Source organism: Chenopodium album, chromosome 26, assembly GCF_948465745.1.
Source record: "Chenopodium album chromosome 26, dcCheAlbu1.1, whole genome shotgun sequence".
NCBI lineage: Eukaryota > Viridiplantae > Streptophyta > Magnoliopsida > Caryophyllales > Amaranthaceae > Chenopodium > Chenopodium album.
This window is the reverse complement of record NC_137859.1, coordinates 2,809,880-2,836,085: the sequence shown is the minus strand read 5'-3', so window position 1 is coordinate 2,836,085 and position 26,206 is coordinate 2,809,880. Positions and strand designations below refer to the sequence as shown.

The 26,206-nt window shown below is 37.0% G+C and overlaps 7 pseudogenes; all 7 read right to left on the bottom strand.

Moving 5' to 3' along the window:
- Positions 1–37: 37 nt before the first annotated feature.
- On the bottom strand, positions 38–2,274 carry LOC145618351 (L-type lectin-domain containing receptor kinase IV.1 pseudogene; annotated as a pseudogene).
- A 1,572-nt stretch (positions 2,275–3,846) lies between these two features.
- Positions 3,847–5,889, bottom strand: LOC145618439 (L-type lectin-domain containing receptor kinase IV.1 pseudogene; annotated as a pseudogene).
- A 3,255-nt stretch (positions 5,890–9,144) lies between these two features.
- On the bottom strand, positions 9,145–11,148 carry LOC145618563 (L-type lectin-domain containing receptor kinase IV.1 pseudogene; annotated as a pseudogene).
- A 1,929-nt stretch (positions 11,149–13,077) lies between these two features.
- LOC145617356 (L-type lectin-domain containing receptor kinase IV.1 pseudogene) lies at positions 13,078–15,456 on the bottom strand (annotated as a pseudogene).
- A 1,134-nt stretch (positions 15,457–16,590) lies between these two features.
- On the bottom strand, positions 16,591–18,881 carry LOC145617465 (L-type lectin-domain containing receptor kinase IV.1 pseudogene; annotated as a pseudogene).
- Positions 18,882–19,945: 1,064 nt separating this feature from the next.
- LOC145617817 (L-type lectin-domain containing receptor kinase IV.2 pseudogene) lies at positions 19,946–22,349 on the bottom strand (annotated as a pseudogene).
- Positions 22,350–23,568: 1,219 nt separating this feature from the next.
- LOC145617246 (L-type lectin-domain containing receptor kinase IV.2 pseudogene) lies at positions 23,569–25,923 on the bottom strand (annotated as a pseudogene).
- Between the last annotated feature and the right edge of the window lie 283 nt (positions 25,924–26,206).

Here is a 26,206-nt window from a genome sequence, read left to right as displayed (position 1 = left end):
CTAATTTTGAACGAAAGGAGTTCATTGTAGTCTATGATAAAATATATATAGCACATAATACAATATAATCCAGCATACTTACATTGCACATTACTACACTAGATTTGGATAATGGGAAAAATAACAGTTTATGATAAAGGTAGACTACAAGAAGGCTCATATGGTTATCAGATTCAGGAAAGTAACTGATTTCTGAAAAATATGTAGCAGACTCTGTAATGCTTTTATATAGTTGAATGAAATCCCTTTTCACCAATAAAAAGGAGAGACCCAATACTTGAACTGAAACTCTAACAGCTAGCCCTCTGGAAATTTGTGATTCAACGACAGCATATTGAAGGACTGAATTTATGCCAGACAGGAGCCCGAGAGAGATAGAGTTCCAGACAGTGATGGTAATGAAGCTGCTTTGCCTCAAACCTCTTCAAAGAAACTACAGCTATCAATGTCGTAGTCAGATGGTATTTCAGGCAAAGTTGTACTTCCATTAAAAAAATGTACTACCTGCCTCATTGTAGGCCTTTCTTTTGCCTTAGGATGCAAACAGAGAAGGCCTAACTTCAATACTAGCTCCAATTCCTTTTCCTGATAATCATCTTCCATTGTAGGATCACTTGCTGTAAGAATTTCTCCCCTTTTCCAACAATCATAAACCCAGTCACCTAGGAAAAAATCTTCACCATCATTATCAGACTGCTTGCCAATTGGCCTCTTCCCACAACCCACCTCAAGTAGAAACATTCCAAAAGAAAAAACATCGGTGCTTGTGGTTGGTTGTTGCGTTCTAGTGACTTCAGGTGCAATGTATCCAACAGTTCCCACCACATAAGTGGTTCGAGGATCATTGTTATGATCATAGAGTCTGGCCAGGCCAAAATCACCCAACCTTGCGTTCATCTCAGCATCTAACAGGACATTACTTGCCTTCACATCTCGGTGAAGGAGAACTTGTTCCCATTCCTCGTGAAGGTATAAAAGGGCAGAGGCCACCCCTTTAATGATGTTGAATCTCGAGGACCAAGATAGTTTTGATTTATTATCCTTTCCATAGAGAATCTTGTCAAGGCTCCCGTTAGGCATATACTCGTAGACCAAAATAAGCTCTCCTTTTCTTCTGCAGTAACTCAGGAGCTGTACCAAGTTTCTATGCCTTAGTCTTGTCATACTAGAAATCTCCTCAACAAATTCTTTCATCCCTCGTTTTGAATCATGGGACACTAGCTTCACAGCAACTTGGCGGCTTGTAGAAGGTAAAATACCCTTGTAGACCTTTCCAAAATTACCAACTCCAAGAAGTTCAGATTTTTTAAAACCTTTAGTTGCTACATAAAGATCCTTGAATGTGTATCTATGAGGGGCATATTCCTTTTCCCAAGGTTCAAGCAGTTCTCTGTACTTCTTTCTCCAAAGGAACCAAAGAGCTACAGCAATCCCTAATAACGCTAGTATAACCACAATAAGTAGTACTACAAATACAATATTTCTGAAGACTAAATTTTGTGCTTTTCCAATTTGATTCCAGCTCCACCCTAGTATATATTGATTACTGGCTGCCTCACTACCAGTAGAAGAAGAGAAGCCAATATACATAGTATCAAGGAGTATGGCAGAGAGATTGAGGTGTTTAGACAATAAACACTTGCTAGGCTTTGGATGTCTAAATGGAGCTAGTGTTACATTCATTAACATCTCAACCTCATCATAGTCTATCCAAATTTGCATTGGTTTCCCACTATTTAGCAGCAAGGTTTTGTTCAACCTTTCTTTGCCAGAGTAGTATGCTGCTGAAGCAGCATCAACAGATATGAGGCTGTTGACATCAATCCCAACATGGTTGTTATCAATGTCGTTGAATTCAAAATCTTGGGCAGTGTCTAATTCTACAGCAACTATGTGACTAGAAGAAAGGCCAATGGTGGAAGCATTGAAGAGTCCTAGGTATTGAGATGGGAGAGAATATTGGAAATTTTTGGTAGGACTAATAACAAAAGCGATTCCATGGCCTGAAATATTATGAACTTGAGGAAATATTGCAAAAACAAAAGTGGTAGAGAATGATAAACGACTTGGTTTGAAGATTACAGGATGTGGATAGAAAGCATGGGAAGAACGACTACTCGTATAATTTGTCATTTGAAGAAGACCATTTGAGCAGATAGTCGTGATTCCATCAACATGAAGTTTATTGATGGATCCTTGGAAACCATTGTAGATGAACTGCATATCATCTTGAGCAAAGGTATGTACAGATAATAAAAGAACAATAATAAGCATTGGAGATATAAGCATTTGAGTGGATAGTCGCGATTCCATGAAGAATGTATGATTTCTACTTCAAAGTATAGTATAGGTTAGGATGAATAGATGTGGATTATACAATATGTCCTAGTTGGTCGCTTGAAAAGTCATACTAATATTTAATTTCTTTAGCAGCAAAGTCTTGTTTTCATATTAAATAATCTTATCAATGTTAATTTGTTTAATACGAAGCTTCATACCAAAATTATTTGACAATGATATTTAACCTACTTCTAAAGAAAGACCAATACATATGTTAAAAAATTCAAGGTGCAGTGGTTGACTGCATATGAAATGCTGAGCGGTATAAACTTTGATCAAAGCCCAAATGTTGACTTCCTTCTTTTAGTTGTCACTTACTGCATTGTCCATTCCTTCTACTTCTTGCCATTAGCAGGTTTTCTATCTTGCCATTATATAAGATTGTATTAATTCAAGAAATTATAGAATAGAGGCACTAAGTAGTTTAGGCACAATATTGTATTAATTTCAAGTATTATTTTTGCTGGATTTATAGGTCATTAGGTGAACTATATATGTATGACATGTAACAAAAGAAGAAATTATGCATCCTATGATTTAAAGACCATCCTATACGATGAAGGCTGCAGTTTATAACTACTTGTATATCTGATGGATGGATGGATGGTACGTCATAAAACTTTATTTAATTGCGAGATAAAAACCTTTATCTTCACACTTTCTTGTCACCCTCAGACCCTCTAACTGTATTTATCTTATTTCAATTAATTACCAGTTATCATGTTTAATTTAGCCTAGTTAGAGGTGTTTCATTTAGGCGGAGTGCATGTTTAAATAATCTGTGCCTAAATTGCGACGCTGATTACCACTGCTTAACTTAACTTGACTATTTTACCAATGCTGTTGGCCTGTTTCAGATTACTGGGCAGCCTAATGTCTTAGCATGATGCTGGTTTAACAGTACAGGGTATGTCAAAACTTATCTAACTTCATTATTTTGTAATCTAAATTGTGTGTTCTCTTTTCTGCTGCATCTGATGCCTCTAGATCGAGTTGTAACAAGATGCCTATAAGCCTATGATAGCAATTAAATTGTGAATTTTTATGTAGTTATGTACTATACTTCCCTGTCAAAAAAAAAAAAAAAAAAAAAAATGTACAATACTTCAATCAGTCTATTCAAGATACCAAAATATGCTTGTTTTGCATTATGTTTAAAACAAAAGGAGATGGTATTGTGCCCAATTATACTGGGGTATTCTAACATCAAATAGCTTCTTTCCCTTCAGAGGGTCCTTGAGCAACAGAGCAAATGATAGACTTAATATTCTCAGGTACAGAGCACTCAAAAAAGTTCGTGTCGTGCCTGCAGATAGTTTGCTGATGTGAAAAAAACTGGAACTCTGTATGCTCAGAAGGCTAGATAATGTAGGAAAGATTACCACTGCTGAAATAATAGCTCCTAATAAGACATGATCTAACTACAATTACAAATCAGATCTAAATACTGTGTTACAAGAACATTAATTTATGAAAAAGATAATATCTGACTAAGTGCACTCTCAATTAATTGATTCAACGGCCATAATGGAGGATTGAATTTGAGCTAGACATGACACCAAAAGAGACAAAATCAGACGATGATGGCAATGGTAATGGTGATGAACCCGATGCTACCCAACACTCTCCAAAGAAACTGCGGCTTTGAATATCATATTCAGATGGTATATCAGGCAAAGATACACTCCCATTAAGCAATTGAACTACTTGCCTCATTCTAGGCCTTTCTTCTGGCTTAGGGTTCAAACATAGAAGGCCTAACTTCAAAACCAGTTCTACTTCCTCTTCCTGATAGTCCCCCTTCATTTTGGGATCAGTAGTCTTGAGAATATCTCCTTTCTTCCAACAATCACAAACCCAATCACTGAGAAATTCCTCTACCTCATAGTCAGACTGCTTGCCAACCGGCCTCCTCCCACAACTCACCTCAAGCAAGAACATTCCATAAGCAAAAACATCGGTGTTGGTGGTAGGTTTTAGCGTTTTACTCACCTCTGGGGCCATGTAGCCGATGGTTCCCACAACATGAGTGGTCCGAGGATCAAGGTTATGATCGTAAAGTCTAGCAAGACCAAAATCACCCAACCTTGCATTCATGTCAGCATCTAATAGGACATTACTTGCCTTCACATCACGGTGAAGGACAACTTGTTCCCACTCCTCATGTAGGTATAAAAGGGCTGATGCCACCCCTTTTATGATCTTGAATCTTGAGGACCAACACAAACTTGATCTCTCAACCTGGTCAAAGAGGAATTTATCAAGGCTCCCGTTAGGCATGTAATCATAGACCAAAAGAAGCTCCCCTTTTCTTCGACAATAACCTAGGAGCTGTACCAAGTTTCGATGCCTTAGCCTTCTCATACTAGAGATCTCCGCAACAAATTCTCTTATCCCTTGTTTTGAATCATGGGACACTCGTTTCACAGCCACTTGGTCACCTGTAGAAGACAACACACCTTTGTAGACCTTTCCAAATCCTCCCACTCCAAGAAGCTCAGAGTTTCTAAACCCCCTAGTTGCTGCGTAAAGATCCTTGTATGAGAATCTTTGTGGCGCATGCTCTTTTTCCCATGGTTCAAGAACCTCTTCATACTTTTTCCTCCATAGAAACCAAACTGCTCCAGCAATCAATAACAACAATAGTAAAAACACACTCAGTAGAACTACAATAATCAGCTGGGTTGAGCTTAGCTGTTTGATTCGTGGAAGTGATGGAAGCTTGGAAGGGTCTAAATCTTGTGCTTTCCCACTTTGGTTCCAGCTCCATCCTAGTATGTAGTGACTATTTGAAACCAGGCCGCTAGAAGAAGAGAAGCCAATATACATAGAATCAAGAAATATGGAGGAAAGATTGAAGCGCTTAGCTAAGAGATGTTTGCTAGGCTTCGGTTGACCAAGTGGAGCTAATGTTACATTAACGATCATATCTATCTCGTCATAGTCGATCCAAATTGTCATCGCTTTCCCACTACTTAGCCGTAGAGATTTGTTCACCCCTTCTTTATCAGAAAAGTATGATGCTGGAGCAGCTTCCTTAGATATCAGGCTATTAATATCAATTCCTACATGGTTGTCATTGATATCATTAACTTCAGCATTTTTAAAAGTGTCTAACTCAATGGCGAATGTATGGTTCAAAGATTGGTTGGTATAATCCTTGAAAGATAGGCCGGTGCTAGAAGCATCTAAGATTCCTAGGTATGGGGCTGGTTGAGCATGTCGGAAATTTGTGGTTGGACTTATAATAAAGGCGAATCCTTGTCCGGAATGATTTGCTACACCAGAATACATTGCAAAAGCAAAAGTGGTGGAGAATGATATATGATTTGGTTTGAATTTCACTGGGTGTGGATAGAAAGCATGAGATACATTTTTGGCTGTATTGTTTGTCATTCGGAGAAGACCTTTAGGAAGAATAGTCGCAACACCATCAACATGGAGTTTATTGGTAGATCCTTTGAAACCATTGTAGATGAACTGTGTTTCATTTTGTGCAAATGCATGTACAACTAATAGAAATATAAGAGCAAATATAATCAAGCTCATTTTTGCTAATTAATTGGGTGGCCTAGAGTGAGTTAGGATTCAGGAATAATAGCGAATATATTGAAGTTTAAAGTGTTACTATCTTAGTTGAGTATTGAAGGGATTGTGTTAGGACTAATTATTTTAAAGAAACTAAAAAGTGAAGCAAAATGATACTGCTCAAATTTTAGCCAAAGAAAATTGAAGCTTTTATCACAAATTAATAGATTTTTTGGTGAAGTAATTGCCTAATTGGTCCATTAAACGATTACAAGTATTATGCTTTTTAACTACTACAAGCTATTGTTTCCATTTGAGAGCACCATATTAGACACGGTCAGCAGGCAGAAAGGCAGGGGAAGGGGGACCATGGAAGAAGAAGAAAGGTTAGGTGCATATCGGGAATTAGACTCCCTTGATCCCTAGTCCAATAGCAAAAGAGGCCGAGGGATCCACGGGGTAAGATATTCAAATCATAGATTTAAACGCAATATAATGAATCATATCTTGACTTATGACGAGTCAAGAGAAAGTGACAACTAATTTTGGATATAACGAGTCCAATACTCTGTATAAGTGTTTGGATGGTTTAAGGCGGGAAATTTGCTCCATATCAGAGCTGGAATTTTCACATTGCATATTTACATGTTATTCCAAACGGGAGGAATGGTAATGAATTTTGTATGTCCAAGATAATGAACATCGTTTTTCCTTCAAATTATCAAACGCTTATTATGTTAATATTTTTTATGATGTAGGGTACTTGATCTCTTTCATTTGCTCTAAATACATGATTTGTAACTCATCAGTGTACTGTAATCCAAGTCTCGCGTTACTGAAGTCTTGGAAAAGTCACATTGATATCTTATCATATTGAAATGAAGACCTGTATATTAATATTATTATATATATTGACTAGGCTGTATGAAATTATTCTGTACTACAATAATACATGATATATTCAACCTGTAGTCTTTCATTGAATACCTTTATTTTTCTTTCATAATCATCTAAATTCAGCTTAAAACATACGCTGCTGATTAGGAGCTACAATCCGGGCAAAGATTTTGTTCGTCGTTTGTCTTCCATTCTTTTTTCAGAGTCATTGCATAAAGAAAATGAGCAGTCTTTCAGTCATGACTAACGTGGAACTTTTAAAAAATAAATTTGTATGTCTGAAATTGTCTATCCTGTGAGTAGAAAATAAAGAACCAAAGACCCACCATCATGTAGTCATGTACTCACATTTGTTGTTGATTAGTAATTCTGATTGGATTTTATAGTCATTATGTATAATATTTAAAGTTTATTTTAGCTCTTTTTTTTTTTTTTTTTTTTTGGAGGGAAAAAGTTTATTTCGCCTTATCATTCAATGATTTTATGTTTGTGCCTAAATCGTCAAACCAATGCCGATTTTTGCGTTTATTTTGACTCTTTACCATCTCTGTTACAGAAACAGAGATGAGATTACTCACTGGAGTTACTGGGCAGCCTAATATCTTGGACTATGCTAGACTGCTAGTTATATATATCCTACTGGGTATGCATGTCAAAACTTTTAACTTCATTCTTCTGCCACTTTACTGAAGAATGAAGTTAAAAAAAATGCTAGAGAAAATAACTAAACATGTAATAGTTATAATGGGCGATTTGATTCATAGTAGGAAGTTTATTTTAGATTTAATATAAAGTGTAATTCATAATTTAAATACGTAGTACAAAACTTATTACCATTTAGCAATGAAATATTTTAAGTTGGTAAGTATGGAGGGAAAAATTTTTAATAATAAATTGCGAAATGTTCTTTTTAATGGGAAATTCCCTGTTTCTCATGGTGAGAAACAAATTTTGTTTCTCATGATGGCATTTTCGTGAATAAATCAACAACTTTTTCAATATTGTGGGCTCCACAGTTGAATAAAGTTGAAAAAGTTTTTGATTTATTCACAAAAATGCCCCCATGAGAAACGAATTCGTTTCTCACGGTGAGAAACTGGGGCTTCCTCTTAATGGGAAATTTTTAGTATATACTCCCTCCGTCCCCAAATGATAGTCCCTTATGGCATATTTTTAGTCCCAAATTGATAGTTCCATTTGCTTTTTTCAAGTACCATTAATATCAATTTTTTATCAAAATTCTCTCCAATTGCAACAATATTTGTGCAAATTTAACTTTTCAATGTAAATTTTGTTTTTCAATGTACTTTTATTACTTTCTCTCTCTACTATTTTACATACCCAATGTAAATTTATATTTCCAATGTAATTTTACTACTTTTATTTAAGTTTCTTAATTCCCGTGATTTTTGCTCATAAGGGACTATCATTTGGGGACGGAGGGAGTAATAGAATATGAATGGATACTTCCAGTGCAACATTTTTTACTGCATCTGATGCCTTACTGTCCTTAAAATTAATAGATAGGCACACACAACTCTTACTGTCACTATAGTTGATTTTTCTAAGGAAGTTGAGTATGTGTTCTGTTTTGTATTTAATGACGTATTAACTATACTAAGTCTGTAGTGTACTAAGAGTGAAGAGTCTTGTCCCAAGTCTAGGGTTGCTGTCTTAAAAGTCTGATTCAGGTTTCCGGTTAATGCAGGGTGTACAGGGTGCAGTCTGTGATACAATGAGCACTGGAGATTAAGGAAATGTCTGATGATTGTCATGGTACGGCATAGAACCTTATCTTTTACACGCTTTCACATATATCCCTCTATCTATATCACTCTTATTTCCCTTAATTATCTGTTATCATGACTACTAGTTATAGATGTTTATTAGATGAAATATGATTTGACTGTCGTTTGTTGCACTCATGCTTGTGCCTGCCTTTGCATTATGCTGTTTAATTACAAGTATATATATGGGATTGGTTGCTAGGGAAACTATGCATGAAATTATAACAAAAGAAGCATAAGAGGCATAATATGTATGATTTATCGATGAGTTGAGAGAATGTGACACCTAATTTCAGATAGAAGAAGTTCAATATAGTGTTTGGATGGTTTGAGGTGGGAAATTTCTCCATATTGAAAGTGTTTGTGGGGGTATCATGTTAGGAAAAAAAAACACTAGAACTCTGTATGCTTTGAAGGCTAGATAATGTAGGAAAGATTACCACTGAAATAAAATTAAGCGAGCTCATAATATATAAGACATGATCTACTACGCTTACACGTCAGATCTAAATACTGTGTTACAAGCACATTAATTCATGAAAATTGTATAACATCTGACTAAGTACTCTAACAGCACTCTCAAATAATTGATTCAACGGCCATAATAGAGGATTGAATTTGAGCTAGACATGACACCAAAAGAGACAAAATCAGATGATGATGGCAATGGTAATTCTGATGAACCCGATGCTACCCAACCCTCTCCAAAGAAACTGCGGCTTTGAATATCATATTCAGATGGTATATCAGGCAAAGCTACACTCCCATTAAGAAATTGAACTACTTGCCTCATTCTAGGCCTTTCTTCTGGCTTAGGATGCAAACACAGAAGGCCTAACTTCAAGACCAGTTCTATTTCCTCTTCCGGATAGTCCCCCTTCAATTTGGGATCAGCAGTCTTGAGAATTTCTCCCTTCTTCCAACAATCACAAACCCAGTCACTGAGAAATTCCTCTACCTCATAGTAAGACTGCTTGCCAACCGGCCTCCTCCCACAACTCACCTCAAGCAAGAACATTCCATAAGCAAAAACATCAGTGTTGGTGGTAGGTTTTAGCGTTTTACTCACCTCTGGGGCCATGTAGCCGATGGTTCCCACAACATGAGTGGTCCGAGGATCAAGGTTATGATCGTAAAGTCTAGCAAGACCAAAATCACCCAACCTTGCATTCATGTCAGAATCTAATAAGACATTACTTGCCTTCACATCACGGTGAAGGACAACTTGCTCCCACTCCTCATGTAGGTATAAAAGGGCTGATGCCACCCCTTTAATGATCTTGAATCTTGAGGACCAACACAAATTTGATCTCTCATCCTGGTTAAAGAGGAATTTATCAAGGCTTCCGTTAGGCATGTAATCATAGACCAAAAGAAGCTCCCCTTTTCTTCGGCAATAACCTAGGAGCTGTACCAAGTTTCTGTGCCTTAGCCTTCTCATACTATAGATCTCCGCAACAAATTCTCTTATCCCTTGTTTCGAATCATGGGAGACTCGTTTCACTGCCACTTGGTCTCCTGTAGAAGACAATGCACCTTTATAGACCTTCCCGAATCCTCCAGCTCCAAGAAGCTCAGAGTTTCTAAAACCCTTAGTTGCTGCAAAAAGATCCTTGTATGAGAATCTTTGTGGGGCATGTTCTTTTTCCCAAGATTCCAGAACCTCTTCATACTTCTTCCTCCATGCAAACCAAACTGCTCCAGCAATCAATAACAACAATAGTAATAACACACTCAGCAGAACTTCAAAGATCAGCTGGCTTGAGCTTGGTTTTCGAGGTTTGATTCGTGGAAGTGATGGAAACTTGGAAGGGTCTAAATCTTGTGCTTTCCCACTTTGATTCCAGCTCCATCCTAGTATGTATTGACTACTTGTAAACAGGCCTGTAGAAGAAGAGAAGCCAACATACATAGAATCAAGGAATAAAGTGGATAGATTGAAGCGCTTAGCTAAGAGATGCTTGCTAGGCTTAGGGTGACCAAGTGGAGCTAGTTTTACATTAACAATCATATCTACTGCATCATAATCGATCCAAATTGTCATCGGTTTTCCACTATTTAGCTTTAGCGATTTGTTTACCCCTTCTCTGTCAGAATAGTATGATGCTGGAGCAGCATCTTTAGATATTGGGCTGTTAATATCAATTCCTACATGGTTATTATTAATATCATTAACTTTATCATTTTTTATAGTGTCTAACTCTATGGCGAATATATGTCTCAAAGTTTGGTTGGTGGTAGAAGCATTGAAGATTCCTAAGTATGGTTGACCATGGAAATCTGTGGTAGGATTTATAACGAAGGCAATTCCATGGCCAGATTTATTTACGAGAGGATACATTGCAAAAACAAAAGTGGTGGAGAATGATGTATGATTTGGTTTGAAGGTCACAGGGTGTGGATAGAAAGCGTGGGAAGTATTGTGGGCTGTAAAGTTTGCCATTCGGAGAAGACCATTAGGGAGAATAGTTGCAACACCATCTACATGAAGTTTATTGGTAGATTCTTTGAAACCATTGTAGATGAACTGTGTTTCATTTTGAGCAAATGCATGTACAACTAAAAGAAATATAAGAGCAAACATAATCAAGCTCATTTTTGCTAATTAATTGGGTGGCCTAGAGTGAGGATTCAGGAACAATATCCAATAATATTGAAATTTGAAGTGTTATCTTAGTAGAGTATTTATGGGAGAGATTGTGTTTGGACTAATTATTTTAATGAAACAAAAAAGTGAAGCAAAATCATACCGCTCAAGTTGTAGCCAAAGAAAATTGAAAGCAATGTAGCTTTTGTCACAAAATAATAGATTTCCTAGTAAAATAGTTGGTCCATGAAACCACCACTAGTATTATGCTTTTTAACTACTACGAGCTATTGTTTCCATTTGAGAGCACCATATTGGACACGGTCAGCAGACAGAAATCTTTTGAAAATTTAGGGAGAAGGCAGGGGAAGGGGGACCATGGAAGAAGAAGAAAGGTTAGGTGCATATCGGAAATTAGACTCCCTTGATCCCAAGTCCAATAGCGAAAGAGGGGGATGAGGGATCCACAGGATAAAATACTCAAATCATAGATTTAAACGCAATATTTTTATTGTGAAGTTATAGAATCATATCTTGACTTATGACGAGTCAAGAGAAAGTGACAACTAATATCGGATAGATTGAGTCCAATACTCCGTAGGATGGATTGAGACTCCTTATCAGAGCTGAAATCTTTACATTGCATATTTACATGTTACTGCTTAAGGCAAATTGTTATCACATTTCATGTTTACATGTTATTTCATACGGGAGGAAGAATGGTAATGAAGTTTCGCTGCATATTTTCTCTGACCTTAATGTCCATTGCTTCTTTCTAACTATCATTAGGCAAAATATTCATAGTTTTTCCTTCAAATTATCAAACGCTTACTATGTTAAGAATTTTAATTATGGAGGGTACTTGATCCTTTCCTTTGCTTTAATTACATGATTTGTAACTCATCAGTGAACTGTAACCAAGTCACGCGTTACTCTGGTGTCAAGGGACTGAAGTCTTGGATAAGTCACATTGACATCTTATTATATTGAAATGAAGACCTGTATATTATTATATACTTGTATATTGACTAGGCTGTATGAAATAATTCTGTACTACAGTAATACATGATCTATCAGGTTAGTCTTTCATTGAATGCCTTTATACATACCTTTAATTTTCTATTATAATCTTCTAAATTCAGCTTAAAACATACGCTTCTGATTAGGAGCTGGAATCCAAGCAAAGATTTTGTTCGTCGTTTGTCTTCCATTCTTTTTTCAGTCATTGCATAAAAAAATAGAGCTGTCTTTCAGTCATGACTAACGTGAGATTAAAAAGGAAAAAGAAATTGTATGTCTGAAATTGTCAATCTAGTAAGAAGGAAAAGAACCAAAGACCCACCAACATGTCACATTTGTTGTTGATTAGTACAGAGTAATTCTGATTGGATTTTATAGTCATTATTATTTAAGTTGATTTCACCTGATCATTGAATGAATTCATGTTTGTGCCTAAATTTTCAAACCAATGCCCATTTTTATGTTTATTTTGACTCTTTACCATCTCTGTTACAGATGAGATCAAATAACTGGGGTTACTGGGCAGCATATCTTACAGGGTATGTCAAAACTTTTAACTTCATTCTTCTGCCGCTTTACTGATTTCATCATTCTATTTACTTATGTACGGATACTTCGACTGCAACATTTTTTACTGCACCTGATGCCTCTTTATTGTCAGTCACATTTCCTGTTAGTTTGTTCTGGTAAAGAAAGTGGCTATTTTTAAGCGGATTAGATATGTCAATTAGATGTTGTGGTGTTTCCTTGAAAAATATTAGATGCTGTGTGCCTAGGTATTCCAAGTTATATAGTTAACAGCTTATCTACCATGAGGGAGTTTGAGAAAGCAATTCAACCTTTAGGATTACAAGTATAGTTCACAAAAAAGGATTTCATGTCGTTCTTGCAGGTTGTAGTTAACAAATTTAGAGTTGTGTAGATTCAGAAGGTCGTTGAATGCAGGAAAGAAAACGAAAGACTAAAAAGAACTCATAATAAGACATAATCTAACGTTTTACATTGCACATTAGATCTACATAATCTGTTTCAAGCACATGAGGTAGAATATCACAATATCTGACTAAGAAATTAGTGATTCAGCGGCCATATTGGAGGACTGAATTTGTGCTAGGCATAACACTAGAAGAAACAGTTCCTGACGACGATGGGAATGATGATGCTAATGAACCTGATGCTACCCAACCCTCCCCAATGAAACAGCGGCCTTCAATATCATACTCAGATGGTATATCAGGCAAAGTGGCGCCCCCATTCAGAAACTGAACTACTTGCCTCATATTAGGCCTTTCTTCTGGCTTAGGATGCAAACACAGAAGGCCTAACTTCAAGACCAGTTCTATTTCCTCTTCTTGATAGTCCCCTTTCATTTTGGGATCAGCAGTCTTGAGAATCTCTCCCTTTTTCCAACAATCACAAACCCAGTCACTGAGGAATTCCTCTACCTCAATGTCAGACTGCTTGTCATTTGGCCTCCTCCCACAACACACCTCAAGCAAGAACATTCCATAAGAAAAAACATCGGTGTTGGTGGTAGGTTTCTGCGTTTTACTCACCTCTGGGGCAATGTAGCCGATGGTTCCCACAACATGGGTGGTCCGAGGATCAATGTTATGATCGTAAAGTCTAGCAAGACCAAAATCACCCAACCTTGCATTCATGTGAGCATCTAATAGGACATTACTTGCCTTCACATCACGGTGAAGGACAACTTGTTCCCACTCCTCATGCAGATATAAAAGGGCTGATGCCACCCCTTTAATGATCTGGAATCTTGAGGACCAACACAAACTTGATCTCTCAACTTGGTCAAAGAGGAATTTATCAAGGCTTCCGTTAGGCATGTAATCATAGATCAAAAGAAGCTCCCCTTTTCTTCGGCAATAACCTAGGAGCTGTACCAAGTTTCTGTGCCTTAGCCTTCTCATACTAGAGATCTCCGCAACAAATTCTTTCATTCCTTGTTTTGATTCATGGGAGACTCGTTTCACAGCCACCTGGTCACCTGTATAAGGCAATACACCTTTGTAGACCTTCCCAAATCCTCCCACTCCAAGAAGCTCAGAGTTTCTAAAACCCTTAGTTGCTGCATAAAGATCCCTGTATGGAAATCTATGCGGGAAAAATTCTTTTTCCCATGGTTCAAGTAACTCTTCATACTTCTTCCTCCATACAAACCAAACTGCTCCAGCAATCAATAACAACAACAGTAAAACTACACTCAGCAGAACCACAAAAATCAGCTGGCTTAAACTTAGCTTTAGTTTTCGATGCTTGATTTGTGAAAGTGATGGAAGCTTGGAAGGGTCTAAATCTTGTGCTTTCCCACTTTGATTCCAGCTCCATCCTAGTATGTAGTGACTATTCGCGGATAGGCTGGTAGAAGAAGAGAAGCCAACGTACATAGAATCAAGGAATACGGTAGACAGATTGAAGCGCTTAGCTAAGAGATGCTTGCTAGGCTTAGAGTGACCAAGTGGAGCTAATGTAACATTAATAATCATATCTACCTCATCATAGTCGATCCAAATTGTCATTGGTTTTCCATCATTTAGCCGTAATGATTTGTTCACCCCTTCTTTGTCAGAATAGTATGATGCTGGAGCTGCATCTTTAGACTTCAGACTATTAATATCAATTCCTACATGGTTGTCATTAATATCATTAAATTTAACATTTCTGAAAGTGTCTAGCTCTATGGCAAATATATGGTTTAAAGACTGGTTGGTAAAATCCTTGGAAGATTGGCTGGTTGTAGAAGCATTGAAGAGTCCTAGATATGAGGCTGGTTTAGCATGTCGGAAATCTGTGGTTGGACTTATAACAAAGGCGATTCCATGGCCACCATGATTTACTATAAGAGGATACATTGCAAAAACAAAAGTGGTGGAGAATGATGTATGATTTGGTTTAAAGATCACAGGGTGTGGATAGAAAGCATGGGAAATATTGTGGGCTGTATAGTTTGTCATTCGGAGAAGACCATTAGGGAGAATAGTCGCGACACCATCAACATGAAGTTTATTGGTAGATCCTTTAAAACCATTGTAGATAAACTGTGTTTCATTTTGAGCAAATGCATGTACAAATAATAGAAATACAAGAGCAATTATAAAGCTCATTATTGCTATTTGGGTAGCCTGAAATTAGTCTGGATTCAGGAACAATAGCCAATAAGATTGAAATTTTGTAGTGTTCGCTTACTAATCTATTTATGGGGCTACTATGTTAGGACAATAATTGATTATGAGGAATGAATAAGTGAAGCAGAGTAATACAACTGTAGTTTAGGCAAAGAGAATTGAAAGCAATGTGGCTTTTGTCACAATAGAATAGTTTTCCTAGTACAATAGTAGGGTCATTGAATCTACTATGAGCTGAAAATTGTTTCTAGCAGAGCACGCCATATTGGACTCCGTCAGGAAAGCTCTTGGAAAAATAGGGAAAAGGCAGGGGAAGGAGGACCATGCATGAAAGAAGAAGGAGAATGAAACATATGGTGCATATCAGAGATGCGATTCGATACTAAGTCATATAGAAAAAAAGTAGGGGATGAGTATCAAAAGATGTGGATATCTTATCGCTATTTTTTTTTTTTTTTTGTGAGTGAGAAGAATGTGATAATTAATTTCGGATATCAAATTTACATGTTATTCTGTATTTAGCATGGTATGGCTAAAATTTATATTTTTATTTTTCCAAGAAGTAGCCAGTTTTCATATTTACACCTTAATTTTCGTTAGCCTCTTGTTCTACCATCTAAATTTATCGCCGTTCCTTGGCTTCAAATTATTACTCGTTTACTATGTTAAGATTATTGATTATTCTAGGTTACTTGGTCCTTTTATCTTTGCAAAAAACATGTTTTGTAACTCATCATTGGATTATGAACCAAGTCTCACATTACTCTGGAGTTAAGTGACTCAAGTCTTTGAAAAGTCACATGGATGTCATATCATATTGATGAAGACCGTTATATGTATATTTTGGTAATAAGTATTTTTTGTACTATATATGCTCTATTCAGCATTTATTCCTCAACTTTAATAATTTTTGTTTCTGCTTTTACAAAGAAATTTACTGCATCTGATGCCTCTGGAGTTTTAGTGCTGATATATCCTTTCTAAAGAATACTTGTTTCAGATTCCCTTGTAGTCTGTTCTGATTAGGAAATTTGCTGTTTCTGAAGTTTGTTGATTTTGGAAGGAAACTGATAGTATTAGATATGCAAATAATGACCTCAATATAGTAGGAGAATGGAGATTCTAAGTATTCTAGGGTATATCTAACAGCTTCTTCCCCTTGAGGGACCTTGAGCAATCTTTTGACCCTGTATGATTACGGTCTAGACTATAGAGCACAAGAAAGGTTTTCGTGGTAAAATCATGAAAAAAAAATATTGGAATTTTGCATACACAGAAGGCTGTTGAATGAAGGAAAGAAAACCAATTTCTGAAGAATAGCATGTAATAAGACATGGTTCAACATTCTTACATTGCACGTTTGATTTACTCAAGTGTACTGCAAGTAGATCAATTTATCTTAAAGCTAAGGTAGACTAACTCAATATCCGACCTAGTACTCTAACAGCTAAAACACTAAAAAAAAAAAAAAAATCATTCAACGGCCATATTGAAGGACTGAATTTGTACTAGACATGTTTCCGTGAGAGATAGTTCCAGATGACGATGGAAATGATGGAAATGAAACTGATTTCCCCCAAACCTCACCAAAGAAAATGCCACTAACAGTTTCGTAGTCAGACGGTATTTCAGGCAAAGTTGCACTTCCATTAAGAAACTGTACTGCTTGCCTCATAGTTGGTCTTTCTTCTGACTTAGGATGCAAACAGAGAAGGCCTAACTTCAATACAAGTTCCATTTCATTTTCCTGATAATCACCTTCCACTGCAGGATCACTTGCCAGAAGAATTTCCCCCTTTCTCCAACAATCATAAACCATGTCACTGAGGAAATCCTCTGCAACATCATCAGACTGCTTGCCCATTGGCCTCCTCCCACAACCCACCTCAAGTAAGAACATTCCGAAAGCATAAACATCAGAACTGGTGGTTGGTTTCTGCGTTCTGCTGACTTCGGGAGCAATGTATCCAATGGTACCTACCACATGAGTGGTTCGAGGATCAATTGTATGATCATAGAGTCTGGCCAGACCAAAATCTCCCAATTTTGCATTCATCTCAGCATCTAACAGGACATTACTTGCTTTCACATCTCGGTGAAGGACAACTTGTTCCCACTCCTCATGGAGGTATAAAAGGGCTGATGCCACCCCTTTAATGATTTTAAATCTTGAGGACCAACATAAATTTAGTTCATCTTTTCCAAAGAGGAACTTGTCAAGGCTACCATTAGGCATATACTCGTAGACCAAAAGAAGCTCCCCTTTTCTTCTGCAGTAACCTAGGAGCGGAACCAGGTTTCTATGACTTAGCCTTCTCATACAAGAAATCTCCGCAACAAATTCTTTCATCCCTTGTTTCGATTCATGGGATACTCGTTTCACAGCAACCTGGTGACTTATAGAAGGTAGTTTACCCTTGTAAACCTTCCCAAAACCGCCAATTCCAAGAAGCTCTGATTTATTAAAACCTTTTGTTGCTACATGGAGATCTTTGAATGTATATCTATGAGTAGTGTATTCCTTTTCCCAAGGTTCAACCAATTCTTCATACTTCTTCCTCCATAAAAACCAAACAGCTGCAGCAATCATTAGTAACAATAGTAAAACTACAATAAGTAGAACTAAAAATACAAGTTTTTTTAGGATTTGCTTTTGATGTTTGGCTTGTGGAAGTGATGGAAGCTTAGAAGGGTCTAAATCTTCCGCTTTCCCACTTTGATTCCAGCTCCATCCCAATATGTAATGACTATTTGATAAAAGTCCCGTAGCAGAAGTGAAACCGAGATGCATGGAATGTAGTAGTATGGCAGAAAGATCAAGGTGCTTAGACAGTAAACACTTGCTAGGCTTTGGATCTCTAAATGGAGCTAATGTTACATTCAATAACATCTCAATCTCATCGTAGTCTATCCAAATTTGCATTGGCTTCCCACTATTTAGCAGCAGTGTTTTGTTCGACCTTTCTTTGTCAGAGTAGTATGCTGCTGAAGCAGCATCAACAGATATGAGGCTGTTGACATCAATCCCAACATGGTTGCCATCAATGTCTTCCATATCAGGATTTTTGACTGTGTCTAATTCTACAGCAACTATATGATTAGAAGAATTTCCATTGTTGGTAGAACTATTGAAGAGTCCTAGGTATGCAGCTGGGAGAGTATGTTGGAAATTTGTGGTAGGACTAATAACAAAAACGATTCCATGGCCTGAAATATTTTCAACTTGAGGAAACATTGCAAAAACAAAAGTGGTAGAGAATGATAAATGTTTTGGTTTAAAGATCACGGGATGTGGGTAGAAAGCATGGGAACGACTAACAGGTGTATGGTTTGACATTTGGAGAAGACCGTTTGGGAGGATACTCGCGATTCCATCAACATGAAGTTTATTGATGGATCCTTGGAAACCATTGTAGATGAACTGTGTTTCACCTTGTGCAAAGGTATGTACAGCTAGTACAATAACAAGTATAAGAATCATTGTTACTAATTAGTGGAGGTATTCAGGATTCAGGAACAATAGCCATTAGAGGCATAAAATGTATATATTCAAGAATAGTTTATCTTTTTTCCTTTGCATTAAATGTCTTATGTGTAGATCAAAGTAGATTAGGATAAATTCAAACGAGTGATACAAAATGTCTCATAATTATTTTTGGAATAAAGTGATAAGTCTTTTGAAAAGTCGTTTAGATGTACTATGATATTAGAGACCAGAAATTACGTTTACTTGGCTGTCTGAAATAGATGTGTATATGCCCTATTCAATATTCCACTTAATTGAAATGAAAATGACAACCGTGCACGAGGATTGAATCATGCTACAAAACTAGCAGATGCAGGGTTAGGTGATGGTGGATTTTGAGTTGGTGGTTTACAAGACACTGTAAGTTTCCTTAATTAGAACCACTGCTGTTACCTTCCTGTCAGCCAAAACTTGCATTAATTGCCTTAATTAATATTATTGGTTTGTTCAATTAGTTTTCAAAGGTAATGTTATGTTGAAATGTTGATGAGTATTTCATGTTCAAGGGAATGCAGCTCCTTTTAAACACATTCATTCAATTTTGTTTTTATTATTCAATAAATTCTCGTTCACACTCATACTATCATGGAGTGAAATTGCACACAAATTTCGTCGTAATTCCTTCAAACTACTACACTTTTACTCTCTATGTATGGTGCTTGATCTTTCTCCTTAGCACTAAATGCCTGATTTAAAGCTTAGTAATGGATTATGACCCCGTTTGTACGTTATCCTGGTGTCAAGTCGCTTATATAGTGACCTGGATGGCCTATGATATTTAAGTCCTGTATACGTGACAATATTATGTACTATGCTCCATTTACGTCGATTACTTAACTTGATGATAATTTCTAAGTACTATTAATAAGGGCAGCTGAAAAGTATGTAAGAAAATTCAACAAGGTAGATGCCTTTGCTAGAAAATTCATCAAATTGTCTTTCTTCCCTTTTTTAAAAAGTTACCATTCAGCTAAATTTGGGCAATGTTTTTCTTCTTCTTCATAATTATTTGTTTTAAATTTCCATTCATCTTTTAAGAGTCATATTAAATAACTATTAGGCATGAAATCTTGATGCCATCAGTAAAAAGTTAAAAAAACTAGAATGCAAATTAAGAATCAGAGAAGCTCTAACATGACTTGTATTCACACCTACATGTTGATCAAAAAAATTTACAATGAAATGTTAAGTCATTATGTGAACTATGTATAACACTATAACAAGTGAAGCATACGCGCATCGTATGATTCAACGACCATGAGATAGGATTGAATCAGAACTAGAAACAGAACACACTGATGCAGAGTCTGGTGTTTGTTGAAATGGACTTGATGGTTCACAAGACTCTGTGTAAGACTTTTTAGAGGATTTTCTGTTTCTGTCATCCAAAAGTTGCATTACTTGCCTCATGCTAGGCCTCTCTTGAGGATTGTTATGGCAACACATCAATCCTAACCTCAAAATGAGCTCGGTTTCTTCAGAAATGTAGTTAACCTCCAGCCTAGGATCGATTGTCTTAAGAATTTCTCCATTTTCCCAGCACTGGAGCAGCCAATCCACCAAATTCTCTTCTTCAAGGGAGTGTGGGGATATTGGCCTCCTTCCGCAAACCACTTCAAGCATAAACATTCCAAAACCAAAAACATCGGTACTAGTAGTTGGTCTTCCTGTGATGGTTAGCTCTGGTGCAATGTATCCGATTGTTCCAACCACACGGGTAGTTCTTGGGCCGGTGTCATGATCATATAATCTCGAAAGACCAAAGTCACCTAGACGAGCATTCATGTTAGCATCCAAAAGAACATTGCTTGCTTTTACATCTCTGTGAAGAACAACTTGTTCCCACTCTTCATGCAGGTATAGCAAGGCAGATGCCACACCTTTGATGATTTTGATTCTCTGATGCCAGGAAATGTTTGGTTTCTCGTCACTGAAGAGAAACTTGTCAAGGCTTCCATTAGGCATGTAATCATACACTAAAAGAAGCTCACCCTTTCTCCGACAATAACCGAGGAGTTGTACCAAGTTTCTATGCCTTAGCCTTCTCATGCTGGCAATTTCAGCCACAAATTCTCTCAAGCCTTGTTTTGAATCATGTGAGACTCTTTTAACTGCTACTTGGCTATTGGAATGAGGTAATGTACCTTTGTAAACCTTTCCAAAACCTCCCCAACCTAGAAGCTCACTTTCTTTAAACCCTTTTGTCGCTCTGTATAGATCCTTGTACAAGAATCTGTTTACAGAATACTCCGACTCCCATACCTCGTGCAATTCTTCATACTTCTTCCTTCTTACGATCACATAAGCAACAAGGAAAATACTGATGAAAAATACTATCAACACAACTAGAGGAACTACAACAACAAGACTTAATTTCTTTCTTGGATATTTTAGTCGGGGAAGTGAAGGAAGCTTAGAAGGGTCTAAGCTTTGAGCTAGGCCACTTTGATTCCAACTCCATCCTAGGATGTAGTGTGTATTAGTCGATAATCCAGTAGATGAAGAAAACCCGATGTATACTGGATTCACTATAACCTTAGAGAGATCAATACGAGTTGACAAGAGAGAATGATTTGGCTTTGGTTCTTCAATAGGAGCCAATTTCACACTCACTAACATCTTCAGAGCATCATAATCTATCCATACTTGCATCGGCTTTCCACTTGTAAGCTGCAAGCTCTTATTCTTCCTTTCTTTTTCAGAAAAGTACATTGCAGAAGCTGCACCTACAGATTTCAGACCATTAACATCGATTCCAACATGGTTGGCGTCAATATCTTCAAAAAGTGCATTCTGAACTGTATCTAACTCCACTGCAAATACATGATTTTCAGGAGAACCATTGTTTGAAGCATTAAAAAGCCCCAAGTATTCAGCTGGAACAGTGTGGCTGAAATCCATGGATGGTGAGATGACAAAGGCGATCCCATGCCCGCTATGTGGTATGTCCAATTCTCGGTATATAGCAAACACAAATGAAGTAGAAAAAGAAACATTTGTGTCCAATTTCAGAAGGGTTTTATAGAAAGCATGACCCTTCTGCAGCTTTGTGGTGTTGGTCAGTTGCAGTAGGCCATTAGGATGGATATGTGCAAGGCCGTCGAGATGAAGGCCTGCTTCTGTAAAACCATGATAAATAAACTGGTTTTGTTGTTCAGAAAAGGCAGATATTGTGGAAAGTAAGAAAAGAACTATAAGATTCTGTTTTCTGAAAGATATAGACATTAGACATAGAACAGAAGTGAATCATAGGATTGTAGTTTTGTAACTTAAGAACAAATGAGCTACTTTATGATTAAATAAAATCACTGATTTACTTTATGATCACGAAAAACCGAGGTAAACATACTTGTAGAAATTGCAGCTTGACTGCTTGTGATTTACTTCAGAAGTCAAAGAATTGTGCCTTCTTAATTTTTGTATAAAATATTGAGCAGTTGGATCAATTCAACAAGAAATTTCAACTTCCAGAAAATAGCAAGTTTGAAAAGAGTATTAAAACTTGATGTTTATCACGTACAAGTCTACAATGGGTGGATCAAAATCACTGAAGTCAAATTATCATTACTCAAGGAAATGTGATGCCTAAGTGATGTAACAATAGTCCTATAGAGATAGATGGCCAGTGGGACGGGTTAGATCGATCCAACTCGCCCAGCTTAGCTACCGGGCCATGGTGGCCTGGTGGGACCGGCTCAGACTAATCTACTAAGTGAGAGGGTTGGCTCCCCCCACCCCTCCCTCTAGCTTCATATGCCGGTCAGTTGTCACGTGTCCCTATTCTCCAGCCCGGACCACTGACCACCCCTAATCCTCCCTCTTATTGGATTTGAAAGTTCAATTTAGGTAGACTAGTGAAAGTATGACTGACAAACTAATATATCAGCATATTACGTCTCCAAATTATTAACATCTCAAGATATCTCAAAATACTGACTTAGAATTTTAATACAATTTGTATATGATGTTCAAGATTATATGAATAACACAGGAGTTAATATTCTTAAATAAATCAATCATCAGAACACTCTTCAAAATTTTAATTATGTTTGGTGTATGTCTAGAAGATTAAAGAAAATCCATCCAAAATTCAAAGTTTTTGACTTTTAAACTACCTAATAAAGTAATGGAAAGATGACTGATAATTATAATATTCTAAAGTGAGCACCAAATCATCAACAATTGACTCTTTCCACAGTTCAGACATGTCTTTGATTATTTGAGACTGAAGTACAACTTGGAAATTTCCTTTGAACATTGTAATCAAGTCTTTGGAAAATATATATAACAGATTAAAAAAAGAATTGCATGGGTTTATAAGAATTACCTACCCTATTAATATAATAAATCTTGTGACAAAAATATTAATCAAAGGATTATAGGACCCAACAAATTATGCTGATTAGTTCTGCAATAGAAATTAATCAGTAAACTACATTTTCTAAGCAGCATTAATTCAGAAAAGGTAAGAAGAATTTCTGATGTTCTTGACTCTAGCGCTTTCAGACATCGGTTTCACTAAGACATATATGATCATTTCACATTCAAACACAAATCGCTTTCAACTTATTATTGAAGATTAGACAAACTTGAAACATTATAAGCAAGGTATCAAAGAAAAATATTCGAAAAATCTACTGTACCCGAGGGCTTTCAGACAGCGATTTTACTAAGGGGTTATTCGTACACAGAGAACTTAACTTGTTCTCAATGACCAAAGTAAATCAGGCCAACTTGAGACGCTCAAGTAAAATTAGCCTCGGAATATTCTATGAAAAATTTGTACATGGGAGCTTTCATTCAGCAAATTCACAAGATAGAAATGATAATTACACGATGACCTTCAATACAAGAGTTGTTCTGTTCATCAGGCCAACTTGAAACATTATAACAAAAAGGTGGCCTGAGAAAATTCCCTGGAAAATTACTTTGAATATCAGAAACTACATTACAAAACCTTGCAGAAGCAGGGTTGGTTATGAGCTTGTGACCATACAATATGAACTAATCTAACGACCGACATGTAGTATGGATTCACTGCTATATGAAATGTTGGCAGAGTTGCCTTCAGAAGATGTGGGAAACGAACCCAAAGTTTGATTGTTGAATGTAGATTGAGCAGCTTTAGTATCAAAAGGAACCATCTCAGGCAAAGCGTTATCTCCATTCAGAAACTGCATAACTTGCCTCATGTTAGGTCTTCCTTCAGGCTTTGGATAACAGCAAACCATGCCTAGCTTCAAAACTAGTTCCAATTCTTCCACAACATAATTCCCTCCTAATTTAGGATCACTTGCCTCAACAATCGCCCCTTTCTTCCAGCATTCATACACCCAATCAATCAAATACGTTTCTTCGTTTGGACCTTGAAGGCTAATAGGACTCCTTCCACAAGCAACTTCAAGGATAAACACCCCAAATGAAAACACATCAGTGCTAGTAGTTGCCTTTCCTTTTCTAGTGAGCTCGGGTGCAAGATATCCAACAGTTCCAACAACATGAGTAGTCTGAGGATTGGTACCATGATCATATAATCTTGCTAGTCCAAAGTCACCTAGCCTTGCATTCATGTCAGCATCTAGTAGAATGTTACTAGCCTTAACATCTCGATGCACAATGACTTGTTCCCACTCTTCATGAAGGTATACAAGTGCAGAAGCCACACCACGAATGATCTTGAACCTTGAACTCCATGAAAGACTTGGTTTTTCATCCTCATAAAGATACTTGTCAAGACTGCCATTAGGCATGTAATCATAGACTAAGAGCAACTCTCCTTTCCTTCGACAATACCCAAGGAGTTGTACCAAATTACGGTGTCTTAACCTCCCCATACAAGCAACTTCTGCTACAAATTCTCTCATTCCTTGCCCTGAACCATGTGAGACTCTCTTAACAGCAACTTCAAGTTTGGGTGAACTTAAAACCCCCTTATAAACCTTCCCAAAACCTCCAGCTCCCAATAGCTCCTTGTCTTTAAACCCCTTTGTAGCTTTGTAAAGATCCTTAAACGAAAATCTCTGCAGAAGGTATTCTTGCTCCCAATCTTCCATTACTTCCTCGAATTTCTTCCTTCTTACTAGATAAAAAACTAACCCAATTGTTACCACAATCACTGATATCACAATCAGCAGGACCATGGAACCCACACTCAATTTCCTCCCTCGGCTTCCATAACGAGGAAGCGGAGGAAGCTTTGATAAATCGAGTCTTTGAGCCTCATCCCTGCCATGGGCAAAGCTCCACCCAAGCAGATAGTGAATACTAGCCACTGATCCAGTAGATGAAGAGAAACCAGCATACATGGTGTCTGTAAGAACTTCAGAAAGATTGACATGTAATGATAACAGAGGCCTACTTGGTTTAGGGACTTCAATAGGAGCCATTGTTACCTGGACTAACATGTTTGTATGATTATAATCAATCCAAACCTGCATTCTTTTCACGCTTATAAGATTAAGACTCTTATTAACTTTTTCAGCATCAGAATAATAAGCTGCTGAAGCTGATGCATTTGATATCAGACTATTGATATTAATTCCAGCATGGTTACTATCAATGTCATTGAATTCATAATCCTGAATTGTATCTAATTCCACAGCAAATATATGATCTGAAGGCTTAAAATCTGATGAAGAATTAAAAAGACCGAAAAACTTGCCTGGAACACCATGGGGAAAGCTCGTCGAAGGAGACAGAACAAACACAATTCCATGACCACTTATGGCTTGAATTTCAGGGTACATGGCAAAAACATAATGGGTAGAAAACGAGAGAGACGACGAAGAAGAGAAATTTAGAGGTTGTGGATGAAAAGCATGAGCAGTTAGCTGTTTTGTGTAGTTTGTTAGCTGCAACAATCCATTAGATTGGACTGTTGCAGCTCCATCAATATGAAGCTTGGCTTGTTGGAAGCCTTGATATATGAACTGCTTTGAATCTTGAGCAAAAATTGTGGGTGTTAATAACATCCCAAAACAAATCACTATAATATGTAATATGACTTTGAAAGCCATGAAAGAAGTTAAAACAGAGAATTTTCTGATATTAAACACAGCAAAATGAAGAGTAATAACAATGCTTCATTTCATTAAGCTTTTAGGATATAGCATAAAAAAAATATATATATATTATAAGGTTGGTAGGCCAAAGAGGGGAACCAAGAAAGATGGAGTCAATGGAATTGCCTTTGTAAAAGGGCAGCAGGTCAATTAAGTTACAAGAAAAATCAAAGGCACTCTCCTAGGAAAGTGACTGGTCACCAAAATAATGGAAATAAAGACCAAAGGTAGGAGTAAAAAATTCATAAACCTTGTGTCCTTTAGAATAATAAATACTTTTATTCACACGGCTATGTTAAAATGGACTACTCATTTCG